The following is a 20936-nucleotide window of genomic DNA, read 5'->3' as shown; positions in this document are numbered from 1 at the left end:
CTTCCTGAATTCAGTAACTTTAATCTTTCGGAGAACTTATTACCATTGCTATTGTTATTTTGTAAGTGCCTGGTGTTTGTGTGGGATTCATTATTTTACAGAATGTATACAGAGGTCACAGAACAACTTTGAATTATTGGCTCTTTCCTCCTACTTTTCTGTGGGGTCTTGAGATGGAATTCCCATTGCCAGATGTGAGGAGTTTCTAAACACCTACTGAGCTATCTAGTTAGCAGTCACCTTGCCAGCCCTTCTCAGAGAAATTTTAAAGTTCATTTTGCTTCCTATTTGTTCTCTATTTCTTTGTTCCTTTAAAGATAAAATGTGTTTATTTGCCTATTGCAAAGGAGATATTCTTTATAAAACATCTGATTCTTTGTGGATATTTATACTGTAGAAAATAAGACAACTTAAAATTTTATTGTCATGCTAACCTTGAACCAGAACTCTTTGAAGGGTGAGTTTCAGTCTTAATTGATTAAGCAAGTAACTATTTCCTTACTCAACTGAATCTCTAACTGTCTAAGAGCTATCTGTTGTTGCTCCAAATTTATCTTTCTCTGATGGCGTTCCAAAATTCTCTAGTCTCCTGCCTGATCCTCCTGATATCCTTCTAACAATTGAATGTCCTCCTTTTGAGCATTTTTAATTTGTATCTTCCTGTATGATGTGCTAGCTCTTCTTGAATCCAGCATCTTCTGATACAAGAGTTTCTTTTATGACCCTGGACATGAATGGTAACAGGAGAATACTTCTACAGCTTGGGGTATATACATGTTATGGTAGAATATAACTGCTTTTTGTGCAATTAACCTGTTCTTTTATATTTACTTTACTATACCTACACTGCATATCTATATCTAGAACATCTGATTCCTGGTTTTTAATCTAATTAGAGGTAGGCTACAAAATAAGAATAGGACTAGGTTTTGAGTTAATGTTAATGAGTTAAGAAAGGCTTCATTATATTCATTCTGCTATACATAATAATTTGATCTTTGCCATCCTTTCCTCAGGCCTGAGCATTGGATTCCTACCCTTTCTACACTATCCTGGATCCCTTTTCTCATACATTAGTAATGTTATAGATTAAGTCTTCAAGTTTGCTATAGTTTGGCTCCATGTATAGCTTCAAGCTTGTTTTCTGTGAGTTCTAAGGTCACTCAAGTTTGAGGCTGGTAAAGTCCACGAAGGCAGATAAGGAATGCAACAAGAATTCATTCTTCAGGGATGAGAAAATGCACTATAGCTTCTGAGCAGTGTCTGGTCCTGGCTCCCCATCATAGATGATGTAACCTTTATGATAGTCACATTATGGGAGGTCTAAAACATCAAACCTATTAGATGGACTCCTGCACCAGATCCACACTTTTGCCACAGCCCCCTCACTCATTCCTGTCTGTTTTATTTCTCTTCCAACAGAGGTCATTTCTCCCTCTTTACTCCTGGTTGAACCCATGCATACATAAACATACACACACAATATACATCTATGTATATTTCTCCATTTCACTTCTGTTTGAAACAGAAGAACAAAACGTAAATGCAATATGCCATTTTCACAGAAAATATAAATATAAGTTCATTAAAAAAATAAGATGGCAATGCAAACAAAGCCAATACTGCATAAAACCCACTTCTTTTTTTAAAAGATTTATTTATTTATTATATGTAAGTACACTGTAGCTGCCTTCAGACACCTCAGAAGAGAGCATCAGATCTCATTATAGATGGTTGTGAGCCACCATGTGGTTGCTGGGATTTGAACTCAGGATCTTCGGAAGAGCAGTCAGTGCTCTTAACCGCTGAGCCATCTCTCCAACACCAACCCACTTCTTTTTTTTTTAATTTTTAATATTTTTATTACATATTTTCCTCAATTACATTTCCAATGTTATCCCAAAAGTCCCCCATAGCGCCCCCCACTTCCCTACCCACCCATTCCCATTCTTTTGGCCCTGGCATTCCCCTATATTGGGGCATATAAAGATTGCAAGTCCAATGGGCCTCTCTTTCCATTGATGGCCGACTAGACCATCTTTCGATACATATGCAGCTAGAGACAAGAGCTCCAGGGTTCTGGTTAGTACATCATGTTGTTCCAACAATAGGGTTGCAGATCCCTTTAGCTCCTTGGGTACTTTCTCTAGCTTCTCCATTGGGAGCCCTGTGATACATCCAATAGCTGACTGTGAACATCCACTCCTGTGTTTGCTAGGCCCCGGCATCGTCTCACAAGAGACAGCTATATTTGGGTCCTTTCAGCAAAATCTTGCTAGTGTATGCAATGGTGTCAGCGTTTAGAAGCTGATTATGGGACGGATCCCTGGATACAGCAGTCTCTAAATGGTCCATCCTTTCATCACAGCTACGAACTTTGTCTCTGTAACTCCTTCCCTGGGTGTTTTGTTCCCAATTCTAAGAAGGGGCACAGTGTCCACACTTTGGTCTTCATTCTTCTTGAGTTTCATGCGTTTAGCAAATTGTATCTCATATCTTGGGTATCCTAAGTTTTGGGCTAATATCCACTTATCAGTGAATACATATTGTGTGAGTTCTTTTGTGATTGTGTTACTTCACTCAAGATGATGCCCTCCAGGTCCATCCACATGGCTAGGAATTTCATAAATTCATTCTTTTTAATAGCTGAGTAGTACTCCATTGTGTAAATGTACCATAATTTCTGTATCCATTCCTCTGTTGAGGGACATCTGGGTTCTTTCCAGCTTCTGGATATTATAAATAGGGCTGCTATGAACATAGTGGAGCATGTGTCCTTTTTACCGGTTGGGACATCTTCTGGATATATGCCCAGGAGAGGTATTGCTGGATCCTCCGGTAGTACTATGTCCAATTTTCTGAGGAACCACCAAACTGATTTCCAGAGTGGTTGTACAAGCTTGCAATCCCACCAACAATGGAGGAGTGTTCCTCTTTCTCCACATCCTCGCCAGCATCTGCTGTCACCTGAATTTTTGATCTTCGCCATTCTGACTGGTGTGAGGTGGAATCTCAGGGTTGTTTTGATTTGCATTTCCCTGATGATTAAGGATGTTGAACATTTTTTCAGGTGTTTCTCTGCCATTCGGTATTCCTCAGGTGAGAATTCTTTGTTCAGTTCTGAGCCCCATTTTTTAATGGGGTTATTTGACTTTCTGGAGTCCACCTTCTTGAGTTCTTTATATATATTGGATATTAGTCCCTTATCTGATTTAGGATAGGTGAAGATCCTTTCCCAAACTGTTGGTGGTTTTTTTGTCTTATTGATGGTGTCTTTAGCCTTGCAGAAGCTTTGCAGTTTCATGAGGTCCCACTTGTCAATTCTCGATCTTACAGCACAAGCCATTATTGTTCTATTCAAGAATTTTCCCCCTGTGCCCATATCTTCAAGGCTTTTCCCCACTTTCTCCTCTATAAGTTTCAGTGTCTCTGGTTTTATGTGTAGTTCCTTGATCCACTTAGACTTGACCTTAGTACAAGGAGATAGGAATGGATCGATTCGCATTCTTCTACATGTTAACAACCAGTTGTCCCAGCACCATTTGTTGAAAATGCTGTCTTTCTTCCACTGGATGTTTTTAGCTCCCTTGTCCAAGATCAAGTGACCGTAGGTGTGTGGGTTCATTTCTGGGTCTTCAATTCTATTCCATTGGTCTATTTGTCTGTCACTATACCAGTACCATGCAGTTTTTATCACAATTGCTCTGTAGTAAAGCTTTAGGTCCGGCATGGTGATTCCACCAGAGGTTCTTTTATCCTTGAGAAGAGTTTTTGCTATCCTAGGTTTTTTGTTATTCCAGATGAATTTGCAGATTGCACTTTCTAATTCGTTGAAGAATTGATTTGGAATTTTGATGGGGATTGCATTGAATCTGTAGATTGCTTTTGGCAAGATAGCCATTTTTACAATGTTGATCCTGCCAATCCATGAGCATGGGAGATCTTTCCATCTTCTGAGATCTTCTATAATTTCTTTCTTCAGAGACTTGAAGTTTTTATTATACAGATCTTTCACTTCCTTAGTTAGAGTCACGCCAAGATATTTTATATTATTTGTGACTATTGAGAAGGGTGTTGTTTCCCTAATTTCTTTCTCAGCCTGTTTATTCTTTGTGTAGAGAAAGGCCATTGATTTGTTTGAGTTAATTTTATATCCAGCTACTTCACCGAAGCTGTTTATCAGGCTTAGGAGTTCTCTGGTGGAATTTTTAGGGTCACTTATATATACTATCATATCATCTGCAAAAAGTGATATTTTGACTTCATCTTTTCCAATTTGTATCCCTTTGATCTCCTTTTGTTGTCGAATTGCTCTGGCTAGGACTTCAAGTACAATGTTGAATAGGTATGGAGAAAGTGGACAGCCTTGTCTAGTCCCTGATTTTAGAGGGATTGCTTCAAGCTTCTGACCATTTACTTTGATGTTGGGTACTGGTTTGCTGTAGATTGCTTTTATCATGTTTAGGTACGGGCCTTGAATTCCTGATCTTTCCAAGACTTTTATTATGAATGGGTGTTGGATCTTGTCAAATGCTTTTTCCGCATCTAACGAGATGACCATGTGGTTTTTGTCTTTGAGTTTGTTTATATACTGGATTACGTTGATGGATTTCCGTATATTGAACCATCCCTGCATCCCTGCGATGAAACCTACTTGGTCAGGATGGATGATTGTTTTGATGTGTTCTTGGATTCGGTTAGCAAGAACTTTATTGAGGATTTTTGCATCAATATTCATAAGGGATATTGGTCTGAAGTTTTCTATCTTTGTTGGGTCTTTTTGTGGTTTAGGTATCAGAGTAATTGTGGCTTCATAGAATGAGTTGGGTAGAGTACCTTCTGTTTCTATTTTGTGGAATAGTTTGTGAAGAACTGGGATTAGATCTTCTTTGAAGGTCTGATAGAACTCTGCACTAAACCCATCTGGTCCTGGGCTTTTTTTAGTTGGGAGACTATTAATGACTGCTTCTATTTCTTTGGGGGATATAGGGCTGTTTAGATCATTAACCTGATCTTGATTCAACTTTGGTACCTGGTATCTGTCTAGGAACTTCTCCATTTCATCCAGGTTCTCCAGTTTTGTTGAGTATAGCCTTTGGTAGAAGGATCTGATGGTGTTTTGGATGTCTTCAGGATCTGTTGTTATGTCTCCTTTTTCATTTCTGATTTTGTTAATTAGGATGCTTTCCCTGTGCCCTCTAGTGAGTCTGGCTAAGGGTTTATCTATCTTGTTGATTTTCTCAAAGAACCAGCTCCTTGATTGGTTGATTCTTTGAATAGTTTTTCTTGTTTCCACTTGGTTGATTTCGCCCCTTCGTTTGATTATTTCCTGCCGTCTACTCCTCTTGGGTGAATTTGCTTCCTTTTGTTCTAGTGCTTTTAGGTGTGTTGTCAAGCTGCTAATGTGTGCTCTCTCTAGTTTCCTTTTGGAGGCACTCAGAGCTATGAGTTTTCCTCTTAGAAATGCTTTCATTGCGTCCCATAAGTTTGGGTATGTTGTGGCTTCATTTTCATTGAACTCTAAAAAGTCCTTAATTTCTTTCTTTATTCCTTCCTTGACCAAGGTATCATTGAGAAGAGTGTTGTTCAGTTTCCACGTGAAGGTTGGCTTTCTATTATTTATTTTGTTATTGAAGATCAGCCTTAGTCCATGGTGATCTGATAGGATGCATGGGAAAATTTCAATATTTTTGTATCTGTTGAGGCCTGCTTTGTGACCAATTATGTGGTCAATTTTGGAGAAAGTACCATGAGGTGCTGAGAAGACGGTATATCCTTTTGTTTTAGGATAGAATGTTCTGTAGATATCTGCCAGAACCATTTGATTCATAACTTCTGTTAGTTTCACTGTGTCCCTGTTTAGTTTCTGTTTCCATGATCTGTCCATTGGTGAAAGTGGTATGTTGAAGTCTCCCACTATTATTGTATGAGGTGCAATGTGTGCTTTGAGATTTACTAAAGTTTCTTTAATGAATGTGGCTGCCTTTGTATTTGGAGCATAGATATTCAGGATTGATAGTTCCTCTTGGAGGATTTTACCTTTGATGAGTATGAAGTGTCCCTCCCTGTCTTTTTTAATGACTTTGGGTTGGAAGTCAATCTTATCAGATATTATAATGGCTACTCCAGCTTGTTTCTTCATGCCATTTGCTTGGAAAATTGTTTTCCAGTCTTTCATTCTGAGGTAGTGTCTATCCTTTTCTCTGAGATGAGTTTCCTGTAAGCAGCAAAATGTTGGGTCTTGTTTGTGTAGCCAGTTTGTTAGTCTATGTCTTTTTATCGGGGAGTTGAGTCCATTGATATTAAGAGATATTAAGGAAAAGTAATTGTTGTTTCCTGTTATTTTTGTTGTTAAAGTTGGCATTCTGTTCTTGTGGCTGTCTTCTTTTAGGTTTGTTGAGGGATTACCTTCTTGTAGTTTCTAGGGCGTGGTTCCTGTCCTTGTATTGGTTTTTTTCTGTTATTATCCTTTGAAGGGCTGGATTCGTGGAGAGATAATGTGTGAATTTGGTTTTGTCGTGGAATACTTTGGTTTCTCCATCTATGTTAATTGAGAGTTTGGCTGGGTATAGTAGCCTGGGCTGGAATTTGTGTTCTTTTAGTGTCTGTATAACATCTGTCCAGGATCTTCTGGCTTTCATAGTCTCTGGTGAAAAATCTGGTGTAATTCTGATAGGCTTGCCTTTATATGTTACTTGGCCTTTTTCTCTTACTGCTTTTAGTATTCTATCTTCATTTAGAGCATTTGTTGTTCTGATTATTATGTGTCGGGAGGTATTTCTTTTCTGGTCCAGTCTATTTGGAGTTCTGTAGGCTTCTTGTATGTTCATGGGCATCTCTTTCTTTAGATTTGGAAAGTTTTCTTCTATAATTTTGTTGAAGATGTTTGCTGGTCCTTTGAGTTGAAAATCTTCATTCTCATCCACTCCTATTATCCGTAGGTTTGGTCTTCTCATTGTGTCCTGTATTTCTTGGATGTTTTGAGTTAGGATCTTTTTGCATTTTACATTTTCCTTGATTGTTGTGCCGATGTTCTCTATGGAATCTTCTGCACCTGAGATTCTCTCTTCCATCTCTTGTATTCTGTTGCTGATGCTGGTATCTATGGTTCCAGATTTCTTTCCTAGGGTTTCTATCTCCAGTGTTGCCTCATTTTGGGTTTTCTTTATTGTGTCTACTTCCCGTTTTAGGTCTAGTATGGTTTTGTTCATTTCCCTCATCTGTTTGGATGTGTTTTCCTGATTTTCATTAAGGACTTCTACCTGTTTGATTATGTTATCCTGTTTTTCTTTAAGGATTTGTAACTCTTTAGCAGTGTTCTCCTGCAATTCTTTAAGGGATTTTTGTGCTTCCTCTTTAATGTCTTCTACCTGTTTAGCAGTGTTCTCCTGTATTTCTTTAAGTGTGTTATTAAAGTCCTTCTTGAAGTCCTCTACCATCATCAGGAGATATGCTTTTAGATCCGTGTCTAGCTTTTCCGGTGTGTTGGGGTGCCCTGGACTGGGCGAAGTGGGAGTGCTGGGTTCTGATGATGGTGAGTGGTCTTGGTTTCTGTTAGTAAGATTATTACGTTTACCTTTCGCCATCTGGTAATCTCTGGGGTTAGTTGTTGTCGTCACTGTTTAAAGATTGGAGCAGAAGCTGTGTTCCACTCACCAGCAGTCTCAAAATCCTGTGGCGGGGGTCGTGCGTAGCTGGCGGGTGTCAGCCGACCCTGCACTCTAGCTACACCAGTGCTGTTCTGGCCAGATGAGGCCTGTGGCCCTACTCAGGCCGGTTTCTGCTTCCCTAACTAATGCAGTCTCAGGTCCCGCGCCCACTTCTTTTTATTTGGAACAAAATAAGTACCTGCCTCCTATTGGGTGGATTAACTGCTGTAGCCAGCATGCCTGCATCTCTATTATTTACAATCTGTCATAAATATTAATTACTTATTGTGAATAAGTGTCACCCCATCAGGAAATCCTAAGGTTTTCCTCAAGTGGGCTCCATTTTTGGTGGTGTTCCAATCATAAATGAGCTTGGATCAACTTGGGTTTTCCTTCTGCCTCAGATGTCTTCACCAAGATTCTGATGCAAAGAGAAAAACATCTGCCCGTCTCTGGGGTGTTTGAGCAATGTTTGGCTGAGAGGCACACCAGAAGAGGGTTAGAAGGTCATTCTCAATGGACTAGGTGAAGTAGAATGGTCTCTTTGCCACATGTGACTCTCCAGCGCTGGAGCACAGCCAGAACCACAGGAGTTTCCCAGAAAGACAAACAGTGAGAGTTCACCACACTTGGACTTTCATTTGCTTCTTAAAATGCTGCCTTTCTCCGACAGGACTCGTCACTTCTTCTCTAGTCTTTCAGCCTCTAAGCTGCATGGCATTTCTTGCTAATAATCTTGTCCTCTGAACTCATCACTTCATGCGATAAGTGTTAATCAGAATTTATCAGTCGATGTTAGGTACAGGGAATACATTGGTGAATACAGCAGAGTTCTGGCCTCGGTGATCTCCCTGTTTCATGCCAACACAGACAAACAGTTCAACCAACCTGGAGATTTAGCAGAGGTGGCAAGCCATGCTTCAACCTCTGGCTGCTTCATCTCATATGCTCAGGGCATGGTTCTCTGTAAGGCCTTAAACGAGATATATGTGTAGACATATAAACATACATAATATGTGTAGCTAAGCAGGAACCCCAGAAGAGTGATTGGAACACCTATCCACCCACAAAACCTTTCACCCAAAACTTATTTTGTCTACAAGAAATATAGTGATAGTGGATGGAGCAGAGGCTGAGGGACTACTAGGCCCAACTTAAGATCCATCCCATGGGCAAGCACCAGTCCCTGACACTATAAATGATACTCTGCTTGTCCTACTCAGCAGCTGACTCGAATGAATGCAGAGACCCACAGCCAAACAGTGAGTGGAGCTCAGGTTCTCTTATTGAAGAGTTGGTGGAAGGATTGAGGGCTCCAAAGAGGATAGGAACTCCACTCAAAGACCAACAGTGTCAATTAACCTGGACCCTTGGGGCTTTCAGAGACTGAACCACCAACCAAAGAGTATACACAGCCTGAGCATAGACCTCCCTCTCCCTAAACATATGTAGCAGATGTGCAGGTTGGTCTTCATGTGGGCCCTGAACAACTGGAGCTAGTGCCATCCCAAAAACTGTTTCCTGTCTGTGGGATATATTGTGTAAAATGTACGTGTGTGTATGTGTGTATATATTGTTATATACACACACATATATATACATATAATCATACATTACTTATATATAATATTCACATATATGTACATATACATATAGATATAAACCACTATATTGTGTGAGTTATAATATATGTATAAAGAAATAAAAAATAGCACATCAGTTCTTTATTCTTCTCTCATATGCTACATCCTAATGGCAGTGTTTTTCATTCTCTACTTTCCCCAGTTCCATATTCAACCTCTCTACTTCCCCAGATCCACTCCTCAATTTCACTTCACAAAAGAGCAGGTCTCCCAGGGATATCAACCAAATACAGAATAACATGCTACAGTAAGAATAGGCACAAACCATCATATCAGGGCTGGGCGAGGAAATTCAGCAGGAGAAAAAGGGTTCTAAGAGCAGGCAAAAGAGTCAGAGACAACTCTACTCCTACTGTTACGGGCCCCACAAAACAGCATGCTAATAACCATAGCATATTTGCAGAGGATGTAGCACAGACCCATGCATGCTCCATGCTTGCTGTTTCAGTCTCTGTGAGTCCCTATGAGCCCTGCTTAGTTGATTTGGTGGGCCATGTTCTCTTGATGTTTTTGACCCCTCTGGCTCCTCCAATTCCTTCCCCTCTTCCATGGGGGTTCTCTATGAAGAAGCACTTCTTAAATGTTAGCATCTATTACCCTGTGAGATACCTACAAAAGATGAAGAAAACATTGATGTAGCAACAGCTGGAACAGAACATGAGCTTTAGAGTTAGACAGGCCTAGATAGATTCAAGCCTTGACCAACAACTTTATCAACTTGCATAATGTTTCATGTGAGCTCTTTGGTCCATTTGACAAGTAATGCTCATGGAATTTAGCTTATTATTATTAATTATTATTATTATTATTCATTAATAGTTTTAAAAGCATTAAGTTCTCCCATCTCAAAAGCAAAAATTCAAGTTTGGAGAAATGCTTTACTGGTTAAGAGTAGATTACTGCTCTTATAACCTGGGTTATGTGCTCAGCACCCACATAAAGGCCTCTAACCATAACTTGAATTCCAGGAGATCCAATACTCTTTTCTGACTTCTATGGGTACCGGGTATACATATGGTGCACATACATACATATAGGCAAAATACACTCATAAACTAAAAGTAAATTATTAAAGATAATGAGGATTATTGCTGGTATAGCAGATGCCTGTAATCATAGTACTTGGGAGGTAGAAGAAAGAACCACAAGTTCAAGGTATTCTGGTCTACCCCGTGGTCAGTCAGAGTTAAATAGAAAGATCCTATGCAAACAAACAAACAAGAAACTGTTGTATTTATAGTGTGTATTTATATACATAATGTTTTACTTTGAGTTGAAAATTATAGCTATATCAATATGAGCTGTATCTACTTGTAATTCCCAGCACAGAAAGCATACTATAATGAATGGTCAATTTTTTTTTTTAACATTTTCACCTCTAGCTCTATCCATGCCCCATTCTGCTTTTCTTTCTGTAACATTCTAGAGAAGACTCCTGGAAGGAACTGCCCAGCTGAGGACTACACCTTCTTTTTGTTTTGGTACAGAGAGAGACCAGCTGACTGGTTTTCAGAATGAAAAGTGAGTATACAATATACATAGCCAAGTCATTCTATCATGTTTTTATTTCTGTGGTGAGAAGCAGAAGACTCTACTACAAGTTGGCAGCGACATGGTAGCCCTGAACCCCGATGTGGAGTTCCACTAAGAGAGAAAACCCCTACTACATTCACATTAAAGAAAGAAACTTTCACAGTGTTAATCCATCAAAATATGGGGGCAATTTGTGTTATCTAATCAAGCAGAATAATTGCCAGAATTACTGGAGATGAACAATAGGCAGGGGAAAGTTAGAGCATGTCAAATTCAAGTCATTATAAATGTCCAGTTGCAAGTGCTGTATGGATTTGGAGAAGAGAGAGAAATGTCCAGTTAGGTTGCCATTAAGGAGAAGCATTTGCCAAAAGCCCTGAAGGACAGTTTAGGGCAAATACCATATATAGAAGAAGCCAGAGGCAAAGGGGATAATGTCCCATAGAGGGTGGCTTATCTTCTTAAACATACATGTTGAACCTATAGAAGGGAGTAGTGAGAGCCAGAGATAGAGAGTATATAGAATCCAAATTGTGGAGGAACTGAAATGAGAAACAAGCTTCTGATTGCATCCCACCAACAGTGGAGAACTGATGTCCTTAGAGAAACAGCAAGGGAGATCAATGTTGCACCTGACTAAGAGTTACAAAAGGTGGATTCAGAGATGAAATAACCAGAGACTGAGATGGGAATTCGATGGACTCTACAGTTTAGAGGTAAGGTTGCTAGAACTAGAGCCACAGAACAGCATCTTTGGCTAGAAATGGAAAATAACTGGTATCAAGTATGGACTCTATGTTGTTGATTGATAGGTTTTGAAGGATAGAGAGAGACCCCACTCCAAAATAGAATCCTGAGTTTGTTAACAGGTTCCTGGGAGGATGATGGTGATGTTAATAGAACTGAGAGTGGCAGCATGAGGATAGAGGAGGAGATTGGGGATATGGTTCTCTTTTGGCCAGTGCATTCTAAGGATCAACCCATCCATCCCCCAACACTAAGTTTACAAACACACGACCTCTACATCCATTTATCTTCCTATGTGTGTTCTGGAACGTCTAACTTCATCTCTTCATACTTGCTAGGCAAATACTTTATGACGAAGCTACCACTTCAACCTCAAGATCATATTTTAATAAGCTTTTTAATAGTCTCTATTGGTTCAGGCTATTAAGAATCACCATAGACGTCACCCTTTTTCCTGGGTCCTCCAGTCAGCTCACTGGAAATTTGGCTGTGCTTTAAAAATGTGTACTGAGTCCAGCTACTTATCATTGTCCACTAATACTGCTGTGGCCTGTTGCATTGCTGTCCAAGTCATGTCTCCTCAGTGTAGCTGTGATAGTCATCTCCATGTTTCCCTTGGGTTGATATTCACACCTTTAAAATCTGCTCATGTGGTTTTGAGTAAATCTGTCTATACATGATAGATATCATGACACCCCTCTGCTAAGCCCTGCTGTGGCTTTTCACATAATCTAGTAAGGGCGGTAACCCTCCATGGCTACAGTGCCTCTGAAGGTCCTTCCCCGAGGTTTGCCTCTCCCCTGCTCCTCATTCCTTTGTTTTTCTGTGCCTACCTCCTGGGTTTCACTACTGACCATGAATGAAGCAGGCATGGCTCTTGCCTCGTAGTCCTGTCTTTAACTGTAATGTCACTCACTATGTAATTTCACCTTTTCCTCCATATGTAAAGGGCCCGGGCCCACCCACCCTCACATCCTCCTTAGTTTCTGCTCATATGAGGCTTTCTCAGTGAGGTCTACTTTGATAAGCATACATTAATGCTGTGGTGTATCCAAAGTCTTCTATATTCTCTAGACCCCTTTCTCTGCGACACCCCCCCCCCCCGCCCAGTACCCAACACCCCAGCACACCCTTTAATTTAGTTGTCACGATTACTGTCCACCTCCACCGCACCAACACACACACTTTCTGCTTTCCAGCCACTGGTGACCTTGAGGAGAGAGAGGGCTTTGACTCCCTGCCGCCCTACTGCTTTTGAGAAGTGCCAGACAATTAGTGCCGACTAACATGCACTGATGAAACTGTCTCCTATTTCAAGGCTACCTTTGTTTTAGTTTTGCTTTCAGACAGGGTGCTGCTATCTACCCAACCCCAGGTGCCTTTAGTTCAGGGGCCTCTTCTCCCAACCTCCTGCTGGGTGGGATTTGCAGGTGTGCACACCTATCTAGCTCAAGGCTATATTCTTAATTACTAAATTATACAGCCAAAGAAGTGAGAGATAACATAAATGAATGCCCGGAATGCGTGATGCTTCTAGTAGTTTTGGAGTTTGTGGGGGCTGGGCAGTCTCTGCATCACAGGGGTCTGCCTAAAATAGAACAGGTGCATCCTAGAATTAAATTACATCCTGCACTCACCAACGCTAGGCCCCTGTTACCACACAAAATGCTTCCCTCCGGTTTTGGCCCATAGTGACCACAATTGCTTCTCTTCGCCAAAAAAAAAAAAAAAAAGCCCTTTGTGTCTTGGCTGAGGTTCAAATCCCACTGCTTTCAGTGAGACTGGGCCACAAAAAGGAGCTTCAGAGGGAGGACAACAGTCACTCTCTTCCCCTGACTCTTCCCAGGCTGCTGCGCCTCCTCCATGCCCCCGGTTTTGAAACCTTTTTGCTTTCTTCCCTTTGCAGGAGTCTAGCTGGCAGCCCAAAGAGGTGACTGAGAACTGGCTGTGTAAGAACAGCAGAGCTTCCTGGGAGAAACAGGCTTCATTTTTCCTGCTTTAAAAAAAAATATGCGAGAACTCCAATGTTCTGGCAAAATTAAGGAAACCTGCAATCGGTTGCTTGGGAAAAAGAAACCCAGCAAACCTGTCTGTAGTAAATTACATATGGGGACAAAGCCCCACTGCCTCCCGAGGCTGCCTCCCTCCCTGCTGCCATCCTTAAGGTAATGTCTTCAGACTGCACAAGCTGCATTTCAGAGACCTGCAGTCCAAACTTGACACCTAAGAACTGTGTCCCTTTAAGTAAGTCTCATGGCTTTTTGTCTGAGTTTCATGATATTATTTGTAACATGACATTAAATCTGTTTCTTCATAGTGATATGAGAAATAAACACACTTTCATCAGCTTTGTGAGTTTTTAAATTGTCTTTCACATTTCAATTTTATGTTTAAAAATCTCAGTACTATGTAGGTATGTGTACATAGCTCTCAGGCACACACATGCACATGTGTGCTCACACACACACACACATACACACACACACTGCATGTGAAAGCAGATAAGATCTGAGTAACTGCTGTAGTTAAAACTGACTGTACCAGGGAAAGCAGCAACATGATAGACAGAGACATAAAATATAGATCTATGAGTGAGGATTTATTAAGGAATCTGGCTCATGTGATTATGTGGAGAAGAACCATAATAGTCCATTGGAAAGCTAGAGCTCAGCTGGTGCGGGTAGCATGGCTTTATGTCAGTCCAAAGACCTCTGAACCAGGGAAGCTAGTGCTGCTGTTCTGTTGGTGACCAAAGGTCTTACGACCCAGAGACCTCAAGTACTGGAGTCCAAAGGCTAGAGAGCCTAGAGAGCTGATGTCCAAAGACCAGAAGAATGTGGGGGAGACAGAGACAGGCAGGCACACACACACACACACACACACACACACACACACACACACACAGAGATAGGGAGAGACAGAAAGAGAGAATATGAGGAGAGAGAGAGAGAGAGAGAGAGAGAGAGAGAGAGAGAGAGAGAGAGAGATATTGAATGAATATGAGAAGAAGAGGAATCTTATGTTCCATTCATCCCTGGCCAACTGCATAGTGCACAGGTACCCATTGACACCAAAGGCAGATCCCTGCCCTCCTATTTCTCCCAACTCTCATCCCAATCCTGTCTACAAACATTTCCACAAATGCCCCAGAAGTAGACTTCACTAGCAGGCTAGCTAGCTCTCAATTCAGGCAAGTTGACAGCTACAACTCGCTACCATACAAACAATGGCAGGCCCTGATTCTGTTGCTGCACTGTGGGTGTGTAGGATTTTACCACCAGGGGAAGTTGGGTGAAGACTGCCCAGGTCCTCTGCCTTGTTGGCAGTATGTCCTCTGTCTGGTTAGTTCAAATATGCATTAGAGAAGTGTGTCTGCTGGTTCCTTCCTCCTATACCTTCTAAATACTTCTCCTGGGAAGTGTAAACCATAACCATTGGATCTGTTTCTCTTAAGGCTTTGTTGCTTCTTTAGGGCAGTTACCCTCTGTCCAAGAGGGCTTCTTGGGCTCAGTGCTGAGCTGGTATTTACAAATGTTTATTGATTCTTTCTGCTGAAAATATCAAAACAAGCAGATTTCTTTTCTAAGACATGCTAGTACCATCTGTGAAGTTTTGCAACAAAATTCACATTTTAAAAATTCTACTTTATGCTAGAGATTTCCATATACAATTCTCTTAGTGAAGCCTCATACCGATTTTATGAGGGACAAACCAAAATTTCCCACTTTCGGTATGAGAAACATAAGCAATGGAAAGCTTGATCTATATACTCAAGACATGTAGGTCATAAATAGTTGGAATTTAAGCTAGGATTTAGACAATTTATTAATTTATTAATTATCAATTCCTGTTTGCCAGGAACTGTTCTCAGAGCTTGCCAGTGGTGAAATAAATGTGGGTGATTAAAAAATAATAAAGCATACATCACCACCAAAATAATAATAAATAATAAAGTAGCAAATGCGATGTGTGAAGCAGAATTCACAGGGAATACTGAATTTGTCCAGTGTTCAAAGAAGGAGTAGAGAAATAGGATCTTTGGAAAAAGAATACTCCATGAACAGGGCCACTGGGGGGAAAGGGTCCTATAGCAGACATACACCTGATAAATGTAAGTAGATGGCCCAGGCTAGAACGGTAAGCACACGTAGCAGGCCAGGTCCCAGAGTCCCAGAGAGGACACTGCAAGAACCCTGTGACAAATCTGGCTTCCCCCTGAGTGATTCCAGAACACAGCAGTAGGATTTGGAGCAGATGGATTCTGTGAGCTGACTCATGCTGCCATTGGTTCTCTGGCTGCTTAGAGAAGACAAGGCTAAAGGCTGAAGGGGGAGGGGGGGCATGTTTAAAGGTCAAAACCAGGCAGATTGGGTGAGAGTCAGCAGCAGTATTCTAGGAAGAAGAGGCTGGCTGCCTAGACCCTGGAGTGGTAGCAGGAGGGCTGCCTATTCTGTGAGGTCTCATCTGCATTTACCTGTCACTGATGATCATACCTACTTTGAGGGTTATAGATTCTCTGATGTTTGGTTTCTCATGTGCAATGGCCTTTTCTTTCTCCCCTTTGCCCAGCTGGTTCATAATCTAATGCTCTCTCCAGATGCTTTGCATATCCACCCCATGCTTCTCTGCAAACTTCCTACCTCCTGCTCCTTCTATGGTCTTCTTTGTGTTCAAACCTTAGTGATCTTACAGCTCTCTCTTGCCTGCCTATCCAGGCTAGTGTTGTGATAGTCCTAGATACATCTTTCTCCTAATATATTTTAGGGTATATGACCAAGGGTCCAAGTGTACTAGCTACTGTATGAGTTTGGAATGGAATGAGTCTCCCTCCTATCGACTGCAAAGACAAAAGGGTGATAACATGACACCCAGTGTCCTTGTCTACTAACAGATCAGAACTCATGATTGTGTCAAGGCTTTGCCATGTTGTTCAGCAAAACTTCACGCAAGAATTTGTGTTACAACCAGAGAAGGCGACAGAGAACAAGATGGCAAGAAAGTATGCCCCAGGATATTGTGGAATCCTTGTGCAGGTACTAACATTTCTGTTTCACAGATGAAGAAAACAACTATCAACAGACTGCCCTGCCTGTCTCCTACCTAAGCCCCCAAGGTGAAGAATGTTTGACCTCTGGAGAAGACAACAGATTCTTTGTTTTAAAACAACAAATATAAAACAATAAAAAGAAGCCTGTTTCGTTTCGTTTTGTTTTTTTTTTTTTTTTCAGGCCTAGACACGAGTGAGTCAATGAGTCAAACAGCAATGTCTCCAGAGGATTGGTCGGTGCCAGGCTGTAAGATGGATGCATCCCAGATGGGCTTTCCCACAGCCGATGCTGGGAGCTTCCCCTTGGCCCACATAGGGAAGGGGTGTGGGAAAGCTTTCCCATGACATGCGAGTACAGCTAAGCACGTGACTTGGGGCTGGGAAGAGATTAACAGCAAGCAACCTGGCAATGGAATGGCCCAGTCCAGCCAGGAATGGCATGCTAGAACAAAAACCCGCATCCTGGGATGAAGCAGCCAATTTGCTTTGAATGTGTTTAGAGAGTCTTTGGGCTCCTAAGGAAGTGCAGGATGCAGGAGCTGCTGGCTCAGAACTGGGTGTAAGACTGCACTAATCAGGTGCCATATTCCTACCTGCAAGAGTAAGGTAGAAGACCATTACTGGCTGGCTTGCACCCCATTAGCACTTTATATACTTCCAGTGATCCTACCTTGACAGAATGTATGGTCCCTTGCCAGAATATGGTAAGGGGCCAGAGAAATTGGCTCTTGAAAGCTAAGTTCCCCTTTGTATTTATCTACCATAAGAACTTTCTATAAGATCATATAAGGGAGCCCCACATTGGATAATTTATGTACAACTTTGATGAGACTGTAGAGGTGAATTATTTGGGCAAATAGTCATTTAGATATTTCAGTAAACATGTAATTGCAAAAATATAAATAGTATATGCACACACACATATAAACACATACACACACATATGTATATATGCATTATATACATCATATACACATATGCATATACAATGGTCAGCTTATTTGAAATGTAGCAGATGTAATGTGCTATGTAGTGTTATGGGAGAGCCTTGGCTAATCAGCTGAAGCTCTCAACAGCAATGGCTAAAGTTTTATGTAAGGGAATTCTGCTTTCAGAAAGTAACATAGAAATCCTGCCTGAGTTTCCATCCCTCAGACTGCAGCTACAGTATCAGCTCTTACTTGAATCTCCAGCCTGCTCCTGGCCATAGATTTTGAACTAAACAACTTCCACACAGATATGAACCAGTTGCTTAAAATCCATTACGTCCCCCGCCTCTCCTCTATGTGTGTGTGTGTGTATGTATAGATGTGTAAACATATATACATGGATGTTCCCACTTCAACCACTGAGATAGTCTAGAGACTGTGAAAGCTTTCTCTCAGGACTCCTCATATGCACAAATCACCCATGCTGGAGTTATACTTGGAGACAGTGTAAAGCACTGAGTCAGGAAGAAAGATGAGGTTAGAGAATGAGGCCAAACTCTGCACTGACAAGCTGCACCTCTGGAACTGTGGCCCCAGAGGACAATTCAGTCTCATCTCTGTGGCTGGTTCTTCCATGTAGACTCCCAGCTGAGGTGATGGACTGCCTGAGGTGCTGTGTTGTTTTTTTGAAACACAGTATCTATGAATTATCCTGTAGATACAACTAACCCACTATCCAACAGCTCACCCAGCCAGCCAGCCACCTACCCATCTCTCCTCTACTAAACATCTAGGACCCACATCTACCAGCTCCTGTCCTGAGTGATGCCAGGGGAAGGCACTCGGATGCACACACTGGAGGTCTGTGGTCAGGGTAGAATCCTAGCTACATGAACTGTAAGGGGGAAATCCCAAGCCTTTCTTTGGACAGCTTCAGCTTATAGTTGTACCACTTCAGTCTCACCTTTTCCCTGGGGCACATGGTCTGCACTTTTGTGGCTGGCCATGGTTTCCATCCTTAGCTATATGCCATCTTACTCCATCCTGGATTTCAGGGCCTTGGAATTTAGCACCCTTTGATGATTTATTTCCCTCCTCCCCATTCATCCCAGAGTCCTATCTGTCAGAGAAGACAGATACTTATTCATCTCCCCCGACCCCAAGCTTAGACAATCTAATCATGACTTTATTTCTCCAAGGATTCCTTCTTCCGGAATCCTCAACGTCAGTCATCACCAGGTCTGTCTATATCCTGGAAGCTCGCACAGAGTTTTAAGATACAAACATCTTGACAGATCCACCTGTAATCCTCAATCTCTACTGTTACCACGATTCCTCACCCTGTTCTAGGCCCTAGCCACATGCCACCTTGTCTACCAAAACCTGAAGGTTGTAGCACAAACTAAACTTTATTTGTTTTTATTTTCTTTTTGAATATGATTGCCCATCTCCCCTTTGTTAAAGAGATTGAGATTAACATGCAAATGGAAAACAAAATAGTTTAGTAGGTGTCACGATGGGTCAGCTGCCTGGGTCAGGATTAGGACCTGCTTCCTGGTAGAAAGGTGTGTAACACCGGTGCTGAGTGTTTAAGAGAGGTCAGCAGGTGCTGTGGGGTGGGGAAGAATCTTTCAGACACAGGGAATATCAAATATTGTGTAGGACATTTAGTTGTACAAAAAAATCAGGGCAATGGTCCAGCATGGTGAATATGATGGAGAGAATAGTATAAACAGGTCAGAAAGTTAGGCTAGACCTGTTTCTCATCCTGTAGTATTTCCAGTCCCTACAAACAAGTACCCAGATGGCCACCACTTCCTCAAAGAACAGAGACTTCCGTTCTGGTTGAAACCTCTAGGTTCCCAGGCAGGTGGGTCATGTATGCTGGAAATGCTCCAAACTACTTCCTCTTTTGACTGGCCTCAAATAATAAGCCAGCTCCTGGAAATTTGCATTGCAAAATCTGACAGCTAGTCATCCTTCCCGCTCTGCACACACGTACCCGGGAGGAACCCAATGTACACGGGAGGAACCCGATGACCAACGCCCGGTAGTGTGCGTCATGGTGGTTGCCTTTTTTCTTCTGGCCTCTGTTTTCTCTGTCCACTTTTCCTCTCTTTTACTAATTTTAAATTACTTTTAAAAAAAATTATATTTGACTCATGTTTGAAAAAGTTTTGTCGACAAGCGATCCTGGGTTTGATTTCTAGAACTCCCCATGAGACAGTCCTCTGCAAGTGAGAGTAATGCTTGTGGTAGAGGCTATAATAGGACATAGTAATGCCATATACCGAGGTCTCATGTACCAGGTGACTTGTTTGCTTTTGACTAAATCATTTGGCTTTTTGTATGTTTTTTAATTTGGAAAAGGAAAGAAAAACTCAGCAATATTGTTTGTGATGTTGCTGCAGAATTCCCTGTTGCCTGAGGGTTCCAGAAAGCTGTGTGTCCAGCATACAATATCCTTTGTTTCTAAGCATCTGCATCTGTCCTCCAAGCAGGCTGTCAGTGAGGCAATCATGTCCCACACTCGTATGCAGCCTGGGAATTGAAGGACAATTTGGCTCCTTTGTCATTTTCAAAAATCAAATATGCCCAGGGACTGAGTCCCAGCACCAGCTGTTTTTGCTTTATGTTTTATTTAAAAACATTTAATTTTGAATCTCTTATGCTTCCAATGCTTTTTTCCTCTTGTTAGAGCAATTTGTACACATATATAAAGTATCCTCAATTTATACAAAGTGGTCATTCATTTATTATTAGATTTTTAACTTTTCATCTTATTTTTGACAGTATTTGATATGTTAAAATGACCGGTAATTGTTATAATAATTTTTATTGAAAAATAATAGCAACTATACAATGAATACTACATATCAATTTATCATTTTGTGACAAGTGTTTGTTAGCATGGTTTATATATATATTATCACTGACTTTTCTAAATTCTTATGAAACAGCCATGGGACCTAAAATCTCTTTATAGATAGAGTTTCAGAGAGGGGACTCATTAAGTAAGTGACATGCCCAAGGGTTTATGACCAATGAACTTCTAAGCTCAAATTTTAGCCAGGTATGTTTGACTCCTCATAACAAAGACTTAATGCCATCTGTCTTATGTTACAAGCATAGGTGGTCCCCAACTTTTGATGTTTTGAATGCTGTTAATCAAAACGGGGTCAGGTTGTGTCATTGAGGAAGGAAATTCTGTTCATTGAATTTTCCTGTTAAAATGAGGATTGCCTGGTGTGACTAACTAAAGCCTTAACTGCCTATTCTCAATATTAGATATGCAGATGGTCCTTGTGTTATGATAGCTCAGTTTTATGATGGTGAAAAACTGGTACACATCCAGTGGCACCCGTATGGTGAATCACCCATTTTGATA

The 20936-nt window shown here is 41.2% G+C and overlaps 2 long non-coding RNA genes across 7 annotated transcripts in view; one reads left to right on the top strand and one right to left on the bottom strand.

Annotated features, from left to right (window-relative positions):
- LOC110295223 (uncharacterized) overlaps nucleotides 1-16709 on the top strand; it is a 66953-nt gene extending 50244 nt beyond the window's left edge. For 2 of the 5 annotated variants that reach the window (XR_002378029.3, XR_003836736.2), the window contains 3 exons: nucleotides 10719-10813; nucleotides 11409-11541; nucleotides 13479-13918. This is a non-coding gene — a long non-coding RNA (uncharacterized LOC110295223). Of the gene's footprint in view, nucleotides 1-10718; nucleotides 10814-11408; nucleotides 11542-13478; nucleotides 13919-16628 lie in introns of those variants that run through there. The other 3 variants (XR_002378030.2, XR_015046927.1, XR_002378031.3) reach the window with 3 other exon arrangements.
- Nucleotides 1-20936, bottom strand: part of LOC147005134 (uncharacterized) — a 55433-nt gene that overhangs the window by 24449 nt on the left and 10048 nt on the right. Inside the window, exon 4 of one of the 2 annotated variants that reach the window (XR_015046929.1) lies at nucleotides 9331-9901. The exons of the other annotated variant lie outside the window; for it this stretch is intronic. This is a non-coding gene — a long non-coding RNA (uncharacterized LOC147005134). Of the gene's footprint in view, nucleotides 1-9330; nucleotides 9902-20936 lie in introns of those variants that run through there. 2 annotated transcript variants of the gene reach the window in all.

The sequence above is a fragment of the Mus caroli genome, unplaced genomic scaffold, assembly GCF_978045245.1.
Source record: "Mus caroli unplaced genomic scaffold, Mus_caroli_1 scaffold_4, whole genome shotgun sequence".
Taxonomy (NCBI): domain Eukaryota; kingdom Metazoa; phylum Chordata; class Mammalia; order Rodentia; family Muridae; genus Mus; species Mus caroli.
This window is presented reverse-complemented; position numbering and strand designations above follow the sequence as displayed.